General features: G+C 40.7%; 1 long non-coding RNA gene across 1 annotated transcript; it reads left to right on the top strand.

The window, feature by feature from the left end:
- The first annotated feature begins 2,821 nt into the window (after positions 1-2,821).
- On the top strand, positions 2,822-17,174 carry LOC138436939 (uncharacterized). The gene is made up of 3 exons (XR_011255677.1): positions 2,822-2,967; positions 10,488-11,008; positions 14,929-17,174. It is a non-coding gene; the product is annotated as an uncharacterized lncRNA (long non-coding RNA).
- The last annotated feature ends 3,322 nt before the right edge of the window (positions 17,175-20,496 follow it).

Below are 20,496 nucleotides of genomic sequence, written 5' to 3'. Positions count from 1 at the left end.
ATAGCATCTCAACCTTGCTTTGAGTTTCTTTGACTACCAGCTAAGGTAAACTTCCTCTCCTGAGCTTGACAGTTTCTTTCTCCTTTTGAATAAATTATCTATTCATACCTGGTTTACTGAGGCTTCTGAGTTAAAATCCACAAACACCAACTCTGGCTAAGTTAGCAGAAAAGGAACTTATTAAGCTCCCAGCATCTCCAGGAGGGCCAGGGCACAAGGTTCATGATTTTTATTACAGCAGGTGCATATAATTGGTAGACACAGGGTCCACGGCCCCTTGCCCTCTTTCACTGCAAGAGAAGCCAGGAAGAGGTATCCTAATTTTCTACAGGGGGCTTCTGCTTCAAGAGGGTGTGGATTCCAACAACATAGGAATGGAGTTTAAAGACTGGGTGGCTATATGAATTTCCTTTTGCTGCCTTAACAAGTTACCATAAACTTGAGACTGAAAACAGCACAGTCATTCTCTCAGAGTTCTGCAAGTCAGAAGTTCACACAAGCGTCAGTGGGCTGGGACTGCGGTGTCAGCAGGGCTGCCTTTCCAGAGGTAGGGAAGAATTCATTCCCTTGCCTTCTCCAGCTTCTAGAAACACCAGATTCCTTGGCTTGTGGCCCCTTCCTTCACCTTCAAAGCCAGCAATAGTGGATGCAAATCCTTTTCACAACACATCATTCTGAACATCTGAATCTCTTTTCCACTTTCAAGGATCCCTGTGGTTACATTGCATCCAGCTGCATAATACAGGATAATCTCCTTATTTTAAGATCAGTTGATTGGCAACCTTAATTCCTCTTTGCTGTGTAATGAATGTAACATATTCCTGGGTTCTGGAATTAGGATGTGCGTATCTTTCTAGGGGGGGCATTATTCTGTAGAACAGTCAAAAAGTGTGACTCCTAGGTCACATATATGGAACCTCACAAACTGAATAGTTTTTAATTTCATGTTTATAGTCAATACCATCTAACCCACGGGTGGCTTACAGTATGATGGAAATTTGAGGGTAGAATTTGGGCCTGCTGAATTATTTGCAGATTTCTCTTCATAAGCATATATTACACTCTGGTCCTGGGTATAAGTATGATAAATATAATTTTATAAAATAATTTAAAATATAATAAAATAGAAAATATAAACATAGAAAATAATAAGCATAATTTTACTTTTTTACTTTTTATATTTATCTTAGTTCACATTTTTATGAAAATGTTTAAATTTTGTATCCTTTTATAAAATTATATTTTATTTTCATTTAGATCATTACCATCAACATGAACATCTTGATTATAACATCAAAATTAGTAATTTTACTAAAACAGAAGTGAGGAAAATATATTTTATGGAACAAAAGTATACCTTATGAATTAAATGTATTTTCACTTTATTACTCATTTAAACATAGCCAGTCCATTAAAAAACTACCCAGATATACAGAATAATACTTAAATTTAGTCATCTGGGATGTTTTTACATGCTCTTAGTATTATTAAAATACCAAGGCTTTTGTGTATTTAAAAATTTTGTCCTTATGGAGGTATATTTATCAAGGTAGGAGGATAAAGCACATTTTATCTATCAATTTTCTAGACTGATTTATAACTTTAAAAAATCATTTTAATGACGTGTGGCTTCCATCTGTACTCATGCCCCAAGTCCTGCAGGTGTTAGTGGCAATACTAACCACTAACAGTCTGTCTATTGATATAATCATGTATTTTTTCTGCTTTGATTTGTTGGAAAATGCATTGTAACAGTGATAGTATTATTTAGCCCAGCTCACATTCCTAATATAAACTGGTCATGATGTGCTGTGCTGTGCTGTGCTTAGTCACTCAGTCATGTCCAAGTCTTTGTGACCCGTGGACTATAGCTCACCAGGCTCCTCTGTCCATGGGGATTCTCCAGGCAAGAATACTGGAGTGGGTTGCCATGCCCTCCTCCAGGGGATCTTCCCAACCCAGGGATGGAACCCAGGTCTCCCACATTGCAGGCAGATTCTTCACCATCTGAGCCACCAGTAAAGGCCAAGAACACTGGAGTGTGCAGCCTATCCCTTCTCTAGGGGACCTTCCCAACCCAGGAATTGAGCCGGGGTCCCCTGCATTACAGGCAGATTCTTTACCAGCTGAGTTATCAGGGAAGCCCCCACGATGTATTAGTTTGGTTTTTTATTTTTGCATAGCTCGATTTGATTACTACAGTTTTTTAGGACTTTTGCAGTCATGTTCATGAATGAGAGAAGGCATCATTTTCCATTCTTATACTGTCCTTTTATGTTTATGGTGTCAAGGTTATGAGAGCTTCCTGTACTGAGTTGGGGATTATTCTATCAATTTTGCTTTATGTTGCTTCAAGTTTTATTACTTAGTCTATACAAGTTTAGAATTTTTATTATTTTCCTGATAAATTGAAGTTTTACAAGTTTATGTAGTTACCATCTTTCTGTCTAGTAATGATTTTGCCTTAAACTTTATTTTGTCTGATATTATTTCATTTGATTAGTAAACAAATAACATTTGGCTAATGCATATTTTTCCATTTTTTTGTCCCCCCCTCCACCTAGTCTTTCTATTATATTGTTTTAGGTATATCTTCTGTAACTAACATTTATCTACTAACATTTACACTTTTATTCTTAAAAATTTAGCCTGGAAATCTATGTTTTATAATCCATGTTTATGTAACTACTCACATATTAGATTTATTTCTACCATATTATTGTGTGTCTTTAAAACAAAATTTCTGTATGCGGCTATATTAGTCTGCTCAAGCTGCTGTAAGATTTGTTGGAGTAAACAACAGAAATTATTTTCCTTGTAGTTTCAGAAGCTAGACATCAGAGCAACATGCTGGCAGATTCAGTTGGCCTGTGGGTGTCTGCATACTCAGTTACCCATTCATGTCCCACCGCTTGTGACCCTGTGGACTACAGCTCACCAGGCTCCTCTGTCCATGGGATTTTTCAGGCAAGAATACTGGAGTGGGTTTCAATTTTCTTTCTGCAGAGGATCTTCCCAACCCAGCAATCGAACCCACATCTCCCATGTCTCCTGCATTCCAGGTGGATTCTTTACCCACTAAGCCATCATGGAAGCCACTTCCTGGCTTATAGATAGCCACCAACTCACTGTGTGTTCACATGACCTCTCTGGGCACACAGAGAGAAGCAGCTGGAAGGTCTCTTCTTATAAAGACACTAATCCCATTGGATCAGGACCCCACCCTTAACTACTTACTTAAAGGCCTCATCTCCAAATATAGCCGCACTGGGGGCTAGGGCTGCAACATAGGAGTGGAGAGGGAGGGGCACAGCTTGAGGGGGAGCGTTCCATCCATAACAGTGGCATTCTGCATAATCGCTCTGTGTTCCAGCTTTCAGATTCTTTCTTCTGTTGTATACCCTGTCCTGAGAGATCTTACATTTTACTGGTGAGACACAGACAATTAACAATAAAATACATAATAATATTAGGTGCTAATAAGTGCTGAAGAGAGATTAAAGAGATGTATGTATTTGGCAGGAGTGGGTAGTGAGTTGCAGTTGAGGTAGGGTTGTGTCCAGCAATGGTCTCACCAAGAAGATGACATTTGGGAAAATATCAAAGAAGGTAAGAAATGAGTCATGCAGCTAAATGAGGGGAAATTGTTCCAGAAAGAGGGAACAGCCGGGGCAGAGGTCTTGAGGACAAAATATGCCCAAGATGTTAGGGCAACAGGACAAGCCTAGGGTGGCTGCAGAGAAGATAGCAAGGGAAGGGTAGGAGGAAGAATTTAGAGAGGTAGTGAGGGACTGGACCACAGGCAAGATATGGTGAGTCTAACCCTCTTATTTTGTAATCCAACCCATGCTTGTATTTCAGTAGGCCGTGGGAAGGACTTTGGCTTTTACTCTGAGAGCGATGGGCATTGTGGAGGGTTCCGAGCAGAGAAGAGGTGTGGTTTCGTTTCATAGCATAATTCTGGCTGCTGAGTGGAAAGTCAGTTTGGGAGGAGGTGAGACTGAGAAATGAGACACCAACATGGATCCTAGGGAGCGCTAGCATTTAGTGTGGAGGATGAGTCAGGCTTTTAGGTGTTCATCTTCGTCTGATGACCTTTCTGTCTGTTGAAGGCTGAGAAAGTCATCAGCAACAGTAGGCTGCTTAACTGCCTTGAGGCACAAATGGAAAGGGTGGACCTTGGAAGGTTGAGGACTCCAGTAAATTTTGCCTCTTCCCAGCCAGGTTCCAAGTCAACTGAGAAATAAGACAGGAAATATTCTTTGGAGAAAGGCCAAAATATCAACTTTACTACTGGGTCAAGGCTAGGTTAGAGGAAGTGGCTTTGTTAAGGCAAATGGACCTTGTAATGGAATCTGAGCATTAGATATACTTACCTGCCCAGACACAGAGGTGCTGGACCATCTCTCCCTCCATCAGTGAAGGCAGGACGTTTGTTGTTAAGCTACAGCTTAGTGGGGAGCAGGGTGACAGAGCTCCACGCAGGCAAGGTGGATTTCCAAGAGCAAAAACGAGAGGGGATGAGCTGAACTTATACTCAGACAGGGAGCAAAACAGCCATACTAATTTAGCTCCAAGAGGAGGTGGGTACATTTCCTCTTGGCATTACCCAGCTTTTCATTCTGTTGACTTTTCAGGTTTAATCACTGTTATATACTCTATAATTTACTTTAAATTCTTCAGCATAGGCACTGTGATGTAAATATGTACATTTGCTTTAATCTACACTCTATATTCAGTTTTCCTAATTCAGGAATATACACTGAAAAATGCTTCAGCTATCTTTATCTTGGACTAACAGTAGAGACTCTGTTAATTAGACAAATGGGTGATGCCAGTAAAATGAGAGGTATAGAAAGCGGGTGTTGGAAATTACAGACACTCTCACGCTTACCTAAATAGGATTTGAAATTTTAGTAATAATGGATAACCACCTATTGAATAACATCCTGTGAGTTCATGATGAAGTAAATAATATTCTTTCCTATAATAGGAATTCAACAATAAAAAAATTGAAATGACAGAATTAGAAACTCATCAATGCTGCCCAGAGTAGTAGATGGGCTGTGTGATGAGCCATACATTCGCATAGGCTCACAGGGTCTTCCTGGCGGTCGTTTAATTACCAAGCGGGAAGCCTCGGCTTCTTAGTGAGGAGTCTTGGAGGGTCCCATCTCAGCCAAGACGTCAGATTTAACATCACCCAATAATGGGGCAAGCCGTTACCATGTGCCTCCTGAAACGGTGCGCCGAGGACACAGCCTCACTTCTGCAGCATCCCTGCCAAAAATACAGAACCCTAACCTAATCATGAAACATCAGACAAAGCCAGAAGGAGGAACATTCTACAAATAAATTGGTCTTTATGCTTCAAAATGTCAAGGGCATGAAAGGCAAAAAATGACTGAGGAACTATTGCAGCTTAAAGGAGGCAACGTGTTGGTGACTGACTGCAGTGTGTGATCCTGGAATGGATCCCAGACCGAGGGGGGAAAAAGCTATAAAGGGCATTACTGAGACAATGACAAAATCTGAATATGGACTGAAGATTAGATAATAGGTTTATATCAAAGTTAAATCTCCTGATTTTAATATTGGTACAGTTCTTATGTAGGAAAATTCCCTTATTCTTAGGAAACAAAAAAACCAACACTGCAACATTTAGCGGGAGGATTCTTGTGCCCCAATCTATCTATATCCTGTCAACAGAATGTTGTCATATTTGCATCTAGTTAGCCTTAAACTCGGAGAAGGCAATGGCACCCTACTCTAGTACTCTTGCCTGGAAAATCCCATGGGCGGAGGAGCCTGGTAGGCTGCAGTCCATGGGGTCGCTAAGAGTCGGACACAACTGAGCAACTTCCCTTTCGCTTTTCACTTTCATGCATTGGAGACGGAAATGGCAACCCACTCCAGTGTTCTTGCCTGGAGAATCCCAGGGACTGGGGAGCCTGGTGGGCTGCCACCTATGGGGTCGCACAGAGTTGGACATGACTGAAGCAACTTAGCAGTAGCAGCAGCCTTAAACTAGAAGTTAAACTAGAAGTTTAACCTTCTAGTTAATCTCCCAGAACAGAACTGGGCCTTCACAGAGGTCCCAGAATAGGTCTCAGTACTGTTTGGCGTCTGCCTGCTCATCAGTATTTGCATGGGTAGCAGAATTCAATCTAAGAATTGCTTTCATTGTAGCTTGGTAAGGGAGTTACAATGGAGGCCATGGATATTCATCAGAGGAATCTGTTGTGAATAAACAAATCATTTGAAGTGAGTTTGCAACCCTTAAGCCTATGCTCAGCCAGGAGTATGGCTATCTTGGGAGCTACCAGTAACTCATCAGGAGGATCCTGCTCTTATCTTCATAGATTAGCCACTGTTTTAGGGGGTCCCCTCCACACCACTGGTGGGCAACAGAGATGGATTTATCACAAATTTGAGAATGCTCATGCTTCACAACCCTGCACATGCTCAGGCCCCTTCCAAGGTCCTAAAGCTAATTTTGTATTCATCAACTTACATTCTTTTATCCTTAAACTGCTCCCTTCCTACAAATTGTATAAGCTTCAGGCTCAAAAAAATCTGCTGGGCATTTTAAGTTTTGCTGCAGAAGGCTCTGAGATGGGTCAGAACCATACAGTGAGCTCACAAAACTGGACATTTCACTCCCTGTTCTGTTTGTGACCCCCATTTAAATCAGTCATATTGTCTATCATTAGAGGTTCTTTGATGAGAGCCTTAAATTATCACATTAAGATACTCCACAAATAAAGTCCCCAGTGTGAATATAAATCCCTCTTACATTACAAATTTCTCAGGGAGAAATGAAAGTTTAAAGATCAGACCTACTTGCACGTTAAAAATCCAAAGACAATGACATTTTGAAGGAATTAAATTTCAAAATCAAATTATCTTGCCCTTGTGAGCTGAAGTTCAAATAAATGGAAGTCTAAAATTGATAAAAATCCATCTCCCATTTCAAACCCAGTTGCTAACGACTCCATCTTGGCTAGAGGTGTCTCAAGGTCTGGGTGGCATTGAGACCCTTCTGGCAGCTCTAGCCAGGACCAGCTTTTCTGGGAAACAGGTTAAGACCCAGCCTTGGTTTCCACCAAATTAAGAAAATGAATGACTCGCCAGTCCTGGATCAATTTTCTCAGGAAAAAAGCCTATTTTTGGTGTGGCTAGAGATCACAGCAGAGACTCCAGAGTATCTGAGGAAAAGAGGATAGAATAAAAGTCCCTTGTCCCTCTGTTTCATACCCTGGGTCTGAAACAATGTTCTGAAGAAAGTCCTGTGGAGCCTCAGGAATGAGCAGAGACAGGTTGAAAATACAGTTTGATTTAAAACCTCGAATACCCAAAGCAATCTTGAGAAAGAAGAATGGAACTGGAGGAATCAACTTGCCTGACTTCAGGCTCTACTACAAAGCCACAGTCATCAAGACAGTATGGTACTGGCACAAAGACAGACATATAGATCAATGGAACAAAATAGAAAGCCCAGAGATAAATCCACACACATATGGACATATTATCTTTGACAAAGGAGGCAAGAATATACAATGGAGTAAAGACAATCTCTTTAACAAGTGGTGCTGGGAAAACTGGTCAACCACTTGTAAAAGAATGAAACTAGATCACTTTCTAACACCGCACACAAGAATAAACTCAAAATGGATTAAAGATCTAAATGTAAGATCAGAAACTATAAAACTCCTAGAGCAGAACATAGGCAAAACACTCTCAGACATAAATCACAGCAGGATCCTCTATGATCCACCTCCCAGAATTCTGGAAATAAAAGCAAAAATAAACAAATGGGATCTAATTAAAATTAAAAGCTTCTGCACAACAAAGGAAACTATAAGCAAGGTGAAAAGACAGGCTTCTGAGTGGGAGAAAATAATAGCAAATGAAGCAACTGACAAACAACTAATCTCAAAAATATACAAGCAACTTATGCAGCTCAATTCCAGAAAAATAAACGACCCAATCAAAAAATGGGCCAATGAACTAAATAGACATTTCTCCAAAGAAGACATACGGATGGCTAACAAACACATGAAAAGATGATCAACATCACTCATTATTAGAGAAATGCAAATCAAAACCACAATGAGGTACCACTTCACACCAGTCAGAATGGCTGCGATCCAAAAATCTGCAAGCAATAAATGCTGGAGAGGGTGTGGAGAAAAGGGAACCCTCCTACACTGTTGGTGGGAATGCAAACTAGTACAGCCACTATGGAGAACAGTGTGGAGATTCCTTAAAAAATTGCAAATAGAACTACCTTATGACCCAGCAATCCCACTGCTGGGCATACACACCGAGGAAACCAGAATTGAAAGAGACACATGTACCCCAATGTTCATCGCAGCACTGTTTATAATAGCCAGGACATGGAAACAACCTAGATGTCCATCAGCAGATGAATGGATAAGAAAGCTGTGGTACATATACACAATGGAGTATTACTCAGCCGTAAAAAAGAATTCATTTGAATCAGTTCTGATGAGATGGATGAAACTGGAGCCGATTATACAGAGTGAAGTAAGCCAGAAAGAAAAACACCAATACAGTATACTAACACATATATATGGAATTTAGGAAGATGGCAATGACGACCCTGTATGCAAGACAGGGAAAGAGACACAGATGTGTATAACGGACTTTTGGACTCAGAGGGAGAGGGAGAGGGTGGGATGATTTGGGAGAATGACATTCTAACATGTATACTATCATGTAAGAATTGAATCGCCAGTCTATGTCTGATGCAGGATGCAGCATGCTTGGGGCTGGTGCACGGGGATGACCCAGAGAGATGTTATGGGGAGGGAGGTGGGAGGGGGGTTCATGTTTGGGAACGCATGTAAAAATTAAAGATATTAAAATTAAAAAAAAAAAACAAAAAAACAAAAAACAAAAACTTCATTCAGTGATTGTGTATCCAATGGTGTCATGCACTGCGTCATACTCTGGGGGCAGTGGTGAGCAAGGCAAGTAAGGTGTTCAGTCGCTAAGTGGTTTCTAATTCCTGGCAACCCCATGGACTGCGGCATGCCAGACTCCTATGTCTTTCACTATGTCCCAGAGTTTGCTCAGATTCATGACTATTGAGTCAGTGATGCCATCCAACCACCTCATCCTCTGCCACCCCTTCTCCTCCTGCCTTCAATCTTTCCCAGCATCAGGGTCTTTTGCAATGGGTCGGCTCTTCACATCAGGTGGCCAAATATTGGAGCTTCAGCATCAGTCCTTCTAATAAGTATTCAGGATTGATTTCCTTTAGGAGTGACTGGTTTGATCTCCTTGCAGTCCAAGGGACTCTCAAGAGTCTTCCAACACCACAGGTGAAAAGCATCAATTCTTCAACGCTCAGCCTTCTTTATGGTCCAAATCTCACATTCATACATGATTACTGAAAAAAACCATAGGTTTGACTAGACAGACCTTTGTTGGCAAAGTGATGTCTCTGCTTTTGAATACACAGTTTAGGTTTGTCAGAACTTTCCTTCCAAGAAGCAAGAGTCTTACAAGGCCCTTCCCCAAAAGGATGAGGCCTGTGCACCCCCAAGTGCAGGAAGTCAGTTTGTCAAGAGCTTGGAGGAAGAACGGGTTTGCCAGCACAGGAGGTTACTTTGAACTCATTTCTCCCCAGGTAACTAGGAATGACAGTTCATCCTGATTTTATACCAGAGCGAGCCACAAAGAGAGCAGTCATCTAAGAGGAGGAGGGAGGGAGCCTCTGGGTCAGAACACATGAAAAGAAGAAAAACAGTTGAATGCTTGTTTCCTCTGACCTTTCCGGCACCAGGCTACATCAGCCTGAGGGGACTTCTCCTCCAGTGGTGCACCACTGTGCTTCCTGCTTCTGAGTTTCTGGGCAGGGGTCCCTGGGCATAGATCTTATCACAGAGATTGCCAGCTTTACTTTTACTTCCCGAATGTAAAAAAAAAAAAAAAAAATGACCTTTTTCTATCATCTTCCAGCTGCTTCTCAGGGCACAAGTAATTTCTCTTAGCTCTTTACTAACTGTATTACTTTGACATTTCTAGCATTTGGTTGACATTGCTCAGTGGAAAGTTTCCTACCGATACATGTGCACCCTTTGAACTTTCAAACTCTGCCAAATTGCTACTCCAGTTGGACTTTTTACTCACCTTTTTGACAGAAACAGGAATTTTAAGTAAATGTGGTGGCTCACATGTTAGGATCCTTTCTCTTGACCTTTCTCCAAAGGAGATTAGGTGACCCCTCAACCAGTCCTTTTACATTTGGAAGGTAGGAAGTTATAGCCATTGTCAGAAGGAAAATCTGGTTTTTAGATGTTACACAGAATGCAGAGGATGGATTATAACAGTCCCCCGCCCCCCGCCTCTTTTTTTTTAACCCTTAAGGTATCTATCAGTCCACATCAGGCCTTTCTCAACTTCCTCCTACCCTCCTAATTATCCTCTCATTGTTTTTGTCCCCTGCCCTCCTGCAGGTTTTCTTTGGGGTAGAATGCCCTGCTCCCATCTCTCTTCATCTTAGTCTTCTGGGACTTGGGCATGACGACTTCTCCCGGGAGAGGTAGCACTGTTGGCCATGTTGGCTCCTGGGATAAAACAAAAGGAGCCAGAGCCCACTTCCGTGTGTTTCTACAGGAGACTTGTGATGAAGAGGACAGAGAGGAACCTTGTTTCCTGGCTAAAATAAAGGCAATAATGAGTATCTCCATAGCAGCTTTAAGTGATAAACATCCATGAAGCCAATGCCTTTCTGATTCTTTTAGGACTCTATCTACACAAAGGTGGTATCAAACCTGTCTGTACAAAGGCAGATCCCATGTGGAATGGACTCTGACATCTGGGCGGATTGAACCCGCCACTGATTCAGTCATTCGCTGAGTTCTTCAGTTTCCTTTCTGTTTTAGAATTCTCACTTCTCCTCACCTGAGATTGTCAATACAGTGAGAATTAGCTGGGTGCCCTGCTCATATCTGAATCAAGAACTGCTATTGTACTTGTAAGTATCAGCATAAGCACACATTTCTAGTTTTACATGATTGCATGGTAACATCCCTAAAACATAGGCTATACCCTCAAAACAATGAAGTTAATAGAAAGGAACTATTCAAAGAAACCAGTTGATTGGCCCTCTTAAAACCACAATGACTTTTGTTTTCTCCATGAATTAACAGAGTTCCAGGCTCAGTTAAGAGTCAAAACAACTTGTATTTCCAGAAAACCTAAACTAGAAATCATTTCCCAGTGTGAGAATAGAGCCACCAAAAGGGCCAGATTTGAGGTAAATATACAATCAATTACATTCCTCTATGTAGGAAACAGGGAGAGGGAATGGCACCCCACTCCAGTGCTCTTGCTGGAAAGTCCCAGGGATGGGGGAGCCTGGTGCGCTGCCGTCTACGGGGTCGCACAGAGTCGGACATGACTGAAGCTATTTAGCAGCAGCAGCAGCATGTAGGGAATAAGAGACCCTATTCACAATAGAAATAAGACCCCATAAAGTACCAAGAAATACTTTTAATGTGAAATATATATGACCTATGAGAAGAAAGGGCTTCCCAGTTGGCACTAGTAGTAACGAACCCACCTGCCAATACAGGAGATGTAAGAGACCTGGGTTTGATCCCTGGGTTGGGAAGATCCCCTGGAGGAGGGAATGACTCCCAGTCCAGTATTCTTGCCTGGAAAATCCCATGGACAGAGAAGCCTGGTGAGATCCAGTCCATAGCGTCACAGAGTTGGACATGACTGAAGCAACTTAGCATGAAAAGAAAACCAACCAACTAAATGAATAAACAAGCAAAAATGATGGTGAGCTACAATAAGGCCTGATTGAATGGATCCAAGAACTGTGCTCCTTTTGGAGGCAAGAACATAATAAAGAAACAATTTCTACTTAAACTATAGATTTATCCAAATTTCCAGTGAAAACCATGGAACATTTTTGAAAGATAAAATCATTTACTTGGAATAGATTATAAATATCAAAGAAAATGACTGTGATCGTCCTATGGGTACCAAGGCTGCCATTTATGAAAAGATATTCTCAAACTATGTAAAGCATATAATACTGATACAAATCAATGCAACATAGTACCTAGTACAGAAATGGGAAACGGGCAATACTATGCATAAGAAACGAAAATATAAGGAAGGCCATGTGGTCAATGGGAAAAGGAAAGATTATCCAATAAACATGATTAAGGAATTTGGATTAAGGAATTTAAAATACCTATTCAATCCTCTTCTAACATTGCACAGAAATTAATTCTAAATAAATTAAAAAGTTCTAAAAAATCTAAATATATCAAATAGAAGAAAATAAAATGGAATCTTGATTAAACCTCTGATTGAAGGGATCCATGTCAAAGCACACAAGTTAGATATGAATTCATAAAAACTCAACATTCTAAAATGAAAAAAATAAAATGCAGATGGCAGAGGGAAAATAGTTCCAATGAAAAAGACAGACAAGACCTGACAATTGCTAATAACTAAAATACGCTTCAGTTCACTTCAGTCAGTTCAGTCGCTCAGGCGTATCCGACTCTTTGCGACCCCATGAACTGCAGCACACCAGGCCTCCCTGGCCATCACCAACTCCCAGAGTTCACTCAAACTCAACGTCCATCGAGTTGGTGATACCATCCAGCATCTCATCCTCTGTTGTCCCCTTCTCCTCCTGCCCCCAATCCCTCCCAGCATCAGAGTCTTTTCCAATGAGTCAACTTTTCACATGAGGGGGCCAAAGTACTGGAGTTTCAGCTTTAGCATCATTCATTCCAAAGAAATCCCAGGGCTGATCTCCTTCAGAATGGACTGGTTGGATCTCCTTGCAGTCCAAGGGACTCTCAAGAGTCTTCTCCAACACCACAGTTCAAAAGCATCAATTCTTCGGCTCTCAGCTTTCTTCACAGTCCAACTTTCACATCCATACATGACTACTGGAAAAACCATAGCCTTGACTAGATGGACCTTTGTTGGCAAAGTAATGTCTCTGCTTTTGAATATGCTATCTAGGTTGGTCATAACTTTCCTTCCAAGGAGTAAGTGTCTTAATTTCATGGCTTAAAGGACCCATAAACAAAGCAAAACCTCTGAGATCTCAGTATGGGCAAAGAACTTGGAAAAAAAGATTTTTAGGGGGGAATTAAATAGGTCAACACAAATTTAAAAGTGTTCATCTTCATTAGTTGCAAAAGAAATGTGAAAACAATTATAAAGAGATTGATTTGGCCTATTAGCAAAGACTTTAAAAATGTTAATCAATGCTAGTGATAATTGAATGAACCTGTTCAGTTCAGTTCAGTCGCTCAGTCATGTCCGACTCTTTGCAGCCCCATGGACTGCAGTACACCGGGCTTCCCTGTTGTCATATAAATTCTACTGAGTTCTCATAAATTTCTACTGACAACAATTTGTTTGGAAAAATTTTCAGGGTTCTGAGAATGTTTATACCCTTTGAAACATAATTTTACTGTTGAGGATTTATGCTATAGCTAGGAAAACTTTTTGTATAAACAGATTTATTGCATCATTATTTATGAAAGGATACAACAACAACCAAAAATCCAAGTGTTTAGCTGTAGGAAAATGTTTAAATAAACCTTGCTATATTAAGATAAGAGATACTAGACTGTATATATTTGAGATTACAAAGCTTATGCATAGAAAAATAATAATTGTGGTTGTATTGAATGATGGAACTATCAGTGGATTTTTTTCTTTATTCAATAGGTTTTAAATACTACTTTTTAAATTACATGATTTGTCTTTGTAGATAAAATAAATACAAATAAGCAAAAGAAAAAACATTATGACTTTCTATAGGCAATCAATTAACAGTAATTCCAGAGGCAATCACTGTTAATATTTTAGTTATCGTCTGCCCAAACTTCAATAACTTTTGAACAGATAGCACATTCTCACAGTTTAAAAACCAGGATGTATAAAAAGGTATATGTGAGAAGTCTCCTTCTAGTGTTGAATCCCCCCAGTGTCAGTTTCCTACTCAGATTTTTAGATATTTTACACCTACATGCGAATACAAATAATAGATTTCTCACCCTTTTTGTCCAAAGGGAAACACACCATGTACACTCTTCTGAAACTTGCCTGTTTTTCACTTAAAAATACATCTAGAAGTTCTTTCCATATTGGTATAAGCGAAGCTTGCTCGTCTTTCTATAGTTACATAGCGCTCCACTGTGTGGATGTACTGGAGTTTATTTACATAGTTCACTGTTAATAATGTACATGCTTTTTGTCTAAGCAAAATTTCTCTTTATAGGTTTCTATAGTTTCATGATTACGTTTAATAAATGTACATTTTAATGAAAAAGGAAACTATTTTTTAAACTATTGATTAGGCTATTAAAATTTCATTAGAATTTGCAGATATTAATTACAATTCAGAGATAATAACTTTCCAATTTCAAGGGTTCAACACAGAGTCGTAAATAGATAAAAAGATAGAACCAATCCCTCCAGAAATCTGCCACCACGAAGGCAGTTCAAGATTCAGTGACACAGTATTATGACAATATTCTGTGAAACAATCTGTCAGCGTTTTCAGAAATAAGCTGTGCAGTGCATGGAGGGCCAGCTAGCTTGGCTCCCTGGAAGAGCTGTCAGTGAGAACAGGGATGTCCTGGGTGACATGCTCTTAAATAGCTCAGAGGCCAAAGCACGCTGCAGGGTTTGAGGCATCCTTCTGATATTTCACTTGGTTATGAACTTAGAGTTGAATCTTTATCAAAATGAAATGTGTGTATGTGAATGCCTTCCTAAGAGAAAACCTAGGGTAAGCACTATGTGTAGTTAAGAAGATAACTTTCAGCACGTGTTTAGCTCTCTATTGCTGTGTTAACAAGGCATCCCAAAATGTAAACACTAAACAACAATTATTACTTCTTGCAGATCTGAGGGTTGACTCAGCTGCTTTGAAAGGAAGTGTTGCTCCATGTTGTGTGGCTGAGGACACTCACACTGCTGCTCTCTGTTGGCAGCCTGGTTGGGACTGGAACGTCCTAATGGCTCCCAGTGCCCCCCCACCCCACCGCTTGGTCTTTCACCCTTCAGGGACTAGCTCCAAGATGAAGCCTTCCAAGAGGACAAGCCCCTGTGTGCAAGTGCTCATTGAGCCTCTGTTAGCACCACATTTGCTAATGTTCCTTTGGCCAAAGCAAAAAACATGGTCAAGGCCAGAGTCAAGGACTTGAATACACAAAGGCATGAATACAACAGAGTGACTTTCACTGGAGACACCAGAGTAACATATTGCCACACCATGTTTCTCTCTGGTGTTTGGTTTGAAAGGATGGACTTACTTCCCTCTGGTAAGGTAGGAAGCAAGTAAAACACTGGACTAGGACCAGAGATCACCGAGATGAAGTTGCTCTGACTTTAAAAAACATCGCTCAGGACTTCCCTGGTGGCTCAATGGTAAAGAATCTGCCTGCCAACACAGGAGCCATGGGTTCAGTCCCCAATCCAGGAAGATCCCACATACTGAGAAGCAACTAAGCCCGCATGCACCGCAGCTACTGAGCCTGCGCTCTAGAGCCTGGCGGCGCCACTGCTGAGCCCACATTCTGCAGCTGCTGAAGCCCCTGTGCCCTGGAGCTCGTGCTCTGCAACAAGAGAAGCCACGGCAATGAGAAGCCTGAGCACTGCAGCTAGAGTGTAGCCCCACCGCTCCACAACCAGAGAAGAGCCTGCGCAGCTGGCACAGTCCAAAATAAATGAGTAACGTAAAAATCCCTCAAAAACTTAAGAGTTCAGCTGAGTCACATTGACTATCGAGGTAGAATGTGTAAAAGGCAGCAGAGTGTTGGAAAGCACCAAGCTGTACTATGCAGATGGGTCCTCTTGACTCTCTTTGCCCAGATTTTTTGGGAGATCTCTACGGCCTCATATTTCTCTGCCACGCCTGCCGTTAGAGTGAAGCGTGAGTGTGGATGGCCAGTCATCACTGCCACCAGAAGGCTTAAGCCTCACTGATGGTGACTAGACCAAAATGAGGAATGATTCCATTTGAAGTAAAGCGTTCAAATTCAACAGACGACCCTGTGTAGAGGATAAGTGATCAATTAGCTAAGGGATGCTAGCAAAAGAATTGGGGCTTTATACATAAATTGAATCTGCTTAAAAGAAGAATAAAACAGACCAACCAAATCAACAGACTGACTGAATCTGGATCAGCTGGGAGCAGGCATATTGGCTGTTAATATGAAAAATTATTTTGACAATTTTTAAAAAATCAGTGACAGAGAGTGAATGTTGAAAGAACTGCTTAAATCCTAATGTAATTAACAATATCAAGAAGGAAAGGCTAAAAGGTAGTAGTAAAATTAAACCAAACATCTCTGGCAAATATGAGTTGATTGGACTTTCTTGTTAAGGTTATATAATTTGGAAAATGGTGCTTATTTTTATTCTCTTTTTTCCTAATAATTGGAGTAAATGCTGAAATAGAAACATGGATTGGAGTATGTAGAAGTCTATTTAAAAGAAGAAATAATTGGTAGAGTTTGGCTTTCTGCATAAATTTTCTTTATGTAATTTCTAGTTAAAGCAAATATTATAAATATTTGAAATTACAAACAGACTAGAGTGATTCATCCATTCATCCAATTGCATTAAAATGAAAAACTGAACAACTTGACATTTTATGTCAAAGATATTAAAGTTATATTCTTTAGCACCTAATTTTCTCCTTGTCTGGGATTGGCCAATACCAAGACCCATGCTTCATCCTAAAATATGGTGAAAGAAAGACTTTGATGAGTCTTCCTAGAAAGCACAGACATGACGAGGATAGCAGTTTGGTGATGATTGCTAATTTATTGAATGTGCAGTGTGTGGCAGGCACTGTATTAAGTGCCTCACATGCTTACTCTCAGTAATCATCACCCCCACTTTACAGATGAGGAAACTGAGGCACAAAGATACATGTTTAAATCACTTGTTCAGAGTCACACGTTTAGTCAAAGGCAAAGATGGGATTTGAAGTAGGCAGTCTGTCGGCAGCTCCAACATCCCATTGGCTTCTGAGCTGTATCAAAAGGAGGGCTGGGATGAATAAACCTGGGAGTTGCCATAGCAACCAAAGAAAGGAAGCTAAAGAGTTGTTGACATAAGCTCAATAAATAACTGCTACTCCAGTCTTCTTTCTACTCACATCCCTTTATTTTTCTACTGCTACTTTTATAAAGCAAACAAGCTATCCAAACAGTCTACCCTTTAAACTGACAGGAGACTAGAAAAATCTAGTCCTGTAGATATCATTTATTTGCACTTTTTTTCCCCTTGTAGGTCAGTAAGGAAACAAATCCTGTATTTTCCATTTAATTCAAACAGCCCCAGTTGGTCTCTCCCGACACAAGAAAGCACTCTGCTTCAAAGACACAGTCCTATGTCGCCATCTAGAGGAAGAAATATAAAAATCTTCTTTGTCTTGGGCTGACCATTTTTAGCAGTTTCATGATTCAAAGAAGATTTATTATGTACAGAGATAAAAGCAGAATTTAAAAACAAAAATTTTACTGCATTTTGAGTGAAATATTTCAAGATTATCTACAAACCGGACTATAGTTTTAGAGAGAAAGCATATTATGGAAACTTGATTCTTGGATTTTTTTTAAGGAAAATTGGGGTTTTCATCAAGTTCTAATATATTGAACTATTTTTTTTCCGTAAAATATACCTGTGAGCATGGTCCTCTCTTTATAAAGGCTTAGATTCAAGATGAAGAATACAAACTGCATCTCTTTCTAAGGTACTTTTGGCATGGCACCAACACGAATTTAGAACATACCTGAGCTTTTTGCTGGCAGGTCCTGGTGGATCTCACTCACTCTCCCTCCCCTGCAACCAGAGAAGTTCCTGGCCCAATTGTAGGCAGTCGGTAAACACCTGCCAAGTGAATCTTTTCCTTCTTGTGTTCTATAGCTAATCAACTATTGCTGTATAACTGTACGGATAACCTAGAATAAACCAAAAATGCTGGTAAGGACCAAGCAGTGAGTGAAATGAGATTTCTTAAAGGCAAGTCAGCCTCCAGGCTGACTTTTTTTTCTTAAAAAAAGAAATACCCATTGTTTTCATAGAGCCTAAAACTCTGTTATGAACTTATCACCTTTTTGAGTGATACCTTTTAACAATAGGGCTTCTCAAGGTGGTACCGTGGTGAAGAATTCTCCTGCCAATCCAGGAAGCAAAGGAAACATGAGTTTGATCCCTGGGTTGGTAAGATCCCCTGGAGGAGGAAATGGAAACCTATTCCAATATTCTTGCCTGGAAAATTCCATGAACAGAGGAACCTGGTGGGCTGCAGTCCATGGGGTCGCAAAAAGAGTCGGACGCAGCCGAGCACATGCACACACACACCCCCAGACCTACAGAAAGAGAAACTCAGGGGCTTATCCTGTTGAAAGTTCACACTTCTTAGGCAAATGAACATCTTAAGTGCTATTAACTCTAAATTTGGCTAAGTCAAAGACAACCCTCTGTACAACAGAGATTGGTGAAAGGTGACTGGTTGAGATATAGGAAGAAAATATTAGAATTTCTATTGATGGCACCTTTAAAATGCCATCTTTCTTTGTTTTTCATGTTTTATAAGGTGCAGAATTTATAGTATATGTATATAAAAATTGGAATATTTATTCAAAATTTTTTCCTAGTAAAGTTGAAGACCACTGGCAAAAACATGACTTTGGAGTCCAGCCTGAGGAAGGAGTCCCACTCTGTCCATAACTGGCTGTGGGAAACTGGACAAATTTTTTAACCTCTTAAAGTCTTTATTTCCTTTTTCATAAAAGAGGATAAGTAATATTACTTTTGCAACATTGTGGTGGAAATTGAATGAGTTGTCTGTATAGTGTTCAGCCCTGGGCCCAAAAAATCTTAAGTTCAATAAATACAGTCAACTTCATGGGCATGTGACCTGTGCTGTCACCTGGGCCCCCCTCAGAAGGCGCCTGAGTTTGCTTTAATGCTCTGCTGTCTCTGTCTTAAGATCTTAACAATTTTTGGATAAGGACGTTGCATTTTTCATTTTGTCCTGGACCATGCAAATTAGCCAATCTTGGTAAAGGGTAATTCTTGCTGTCAGTCTAGCTAAATTTGCCATCCATGCTTTCTTAGTTCAGTTATAAAGTTTCCTGCTTCAGTCCAGATCACCATTTAAAACTTCTTTAGGTCATCACGGATACTCCCTGGGGGATGGGCAGTCTTTTTGCTTTTTGAGATATTTTTCTTAAGATATAAGACACAAACATAAAACTTGACATTTAAACAAATAATTGGTTGCACTGGGTGCTTGCTGCTGCGTGCAGACTCTAGCTGTGGCGAGCAGGACTGCTCTCTAGCTGTGGTGTGCGTGTTGCTCATCGTGGCGGCTTCTCTTGTTGCAGCGCACGGGCCCTAGGGTGCAGGCTCAGGAATCATGGAGCATGGGCTTAGTTGCCCCGCAGCATGTGGAGTCTTCCCGGACCAGGGATCGACCCCATGTTCCCTGCATTGGCAGGCAGATTCTTAACCACTGGACCACCAGGGAAGTCCAAAACTTAACATTTAAAAGTATGCAATTCTGTTGGTTTAGCCCCTTTTCCCTAGTTTCATTGGAATATAATTGACAACATTGTTTTAAGTCTATTCATGAGGTTAGCTTGGTCTCTTTAAAGAGCTCTAGATTGGGAGTGAATAGGACAGATTCTCTCGAGCTTTCCCCACTTGTGAAGTAGGATCTCAAGAGATGATGTGTAGTTGGACTGTACTACTTCCCTGAAATGTGTCTTACCAATAACAGACTAGTGCTTTTAATTAACCATAATGTCTTAGAGGTGGAAGAGGCCCTACAGATTGTTTAGTTGAACACCATCTTACAGCTGAGTACAGTGAGACGTGAAGAAACGGAGTGCCTGTTCAGGGCCTTACAGGAAGTGATTAGGGCTGGAACCCAGGTCTCGTTTGTAATCCATATGCCCCTGGCTTGGTAATTCTGTCCTCTATTCAGATTGCTCACCTTTCCTCCATGGAATCAGACCTTTGCTAATGTGGAAGATTAGGTATTGTGATATTAGAAACAAGGTTCATAAAAGTACATTTTTTTCATCTCCTTTCCATTAGTAAAATGTTTTCAGAAACTCAGAATTTCAGGGGTCAGAATATTTGTATTATAAATATTTCTCTAACCTTGCTCATTCTACTACTACTACTACTAAGTCGCTTCAGTAGTGTCCGACTCTGTGAGACCCCAGAGATGGCAGTCCACCAGGCTCCCCCGTCCCTGGGATTCTCCAGGCAAGAACACTGGAGTGGGTTGCCATTTCCTTCTCCAACGCATGAAAGTGAAAAGCGAAAGTGAAGTCGCTCAGTGTCCGACTCAGCGACCCCATGGACTGCAGCCTACCAGGCTCCTCCATCCACGGGGTTTTCCAGGCAAGAGTACTGGAGTGGGGGTGCCAGTGCCTTCTTCGGTTG

Source organism: Ovis canadensis, chromosome 3, assembly GCF_042477335.2.
Source record: "Ovis canadensis isolate MfBH-ARS-UI-01 breed Bighorn chromosome 3, ARS-UI_OviCan_v2, whole genome shotgun sequence".
In the NCBI taxonomy this organism is placed as follows: Eukaryota; Metazoa; Chordata; class Mammalia; order Artiodactyla; family Bovidae; genus Ovis; species Ovis canadensis.
The sequence above is the reverse complement of the archived record's forward strand: the minus strand, read 5'-3'. Positions and strand labels throughout refer to the sequence as shown.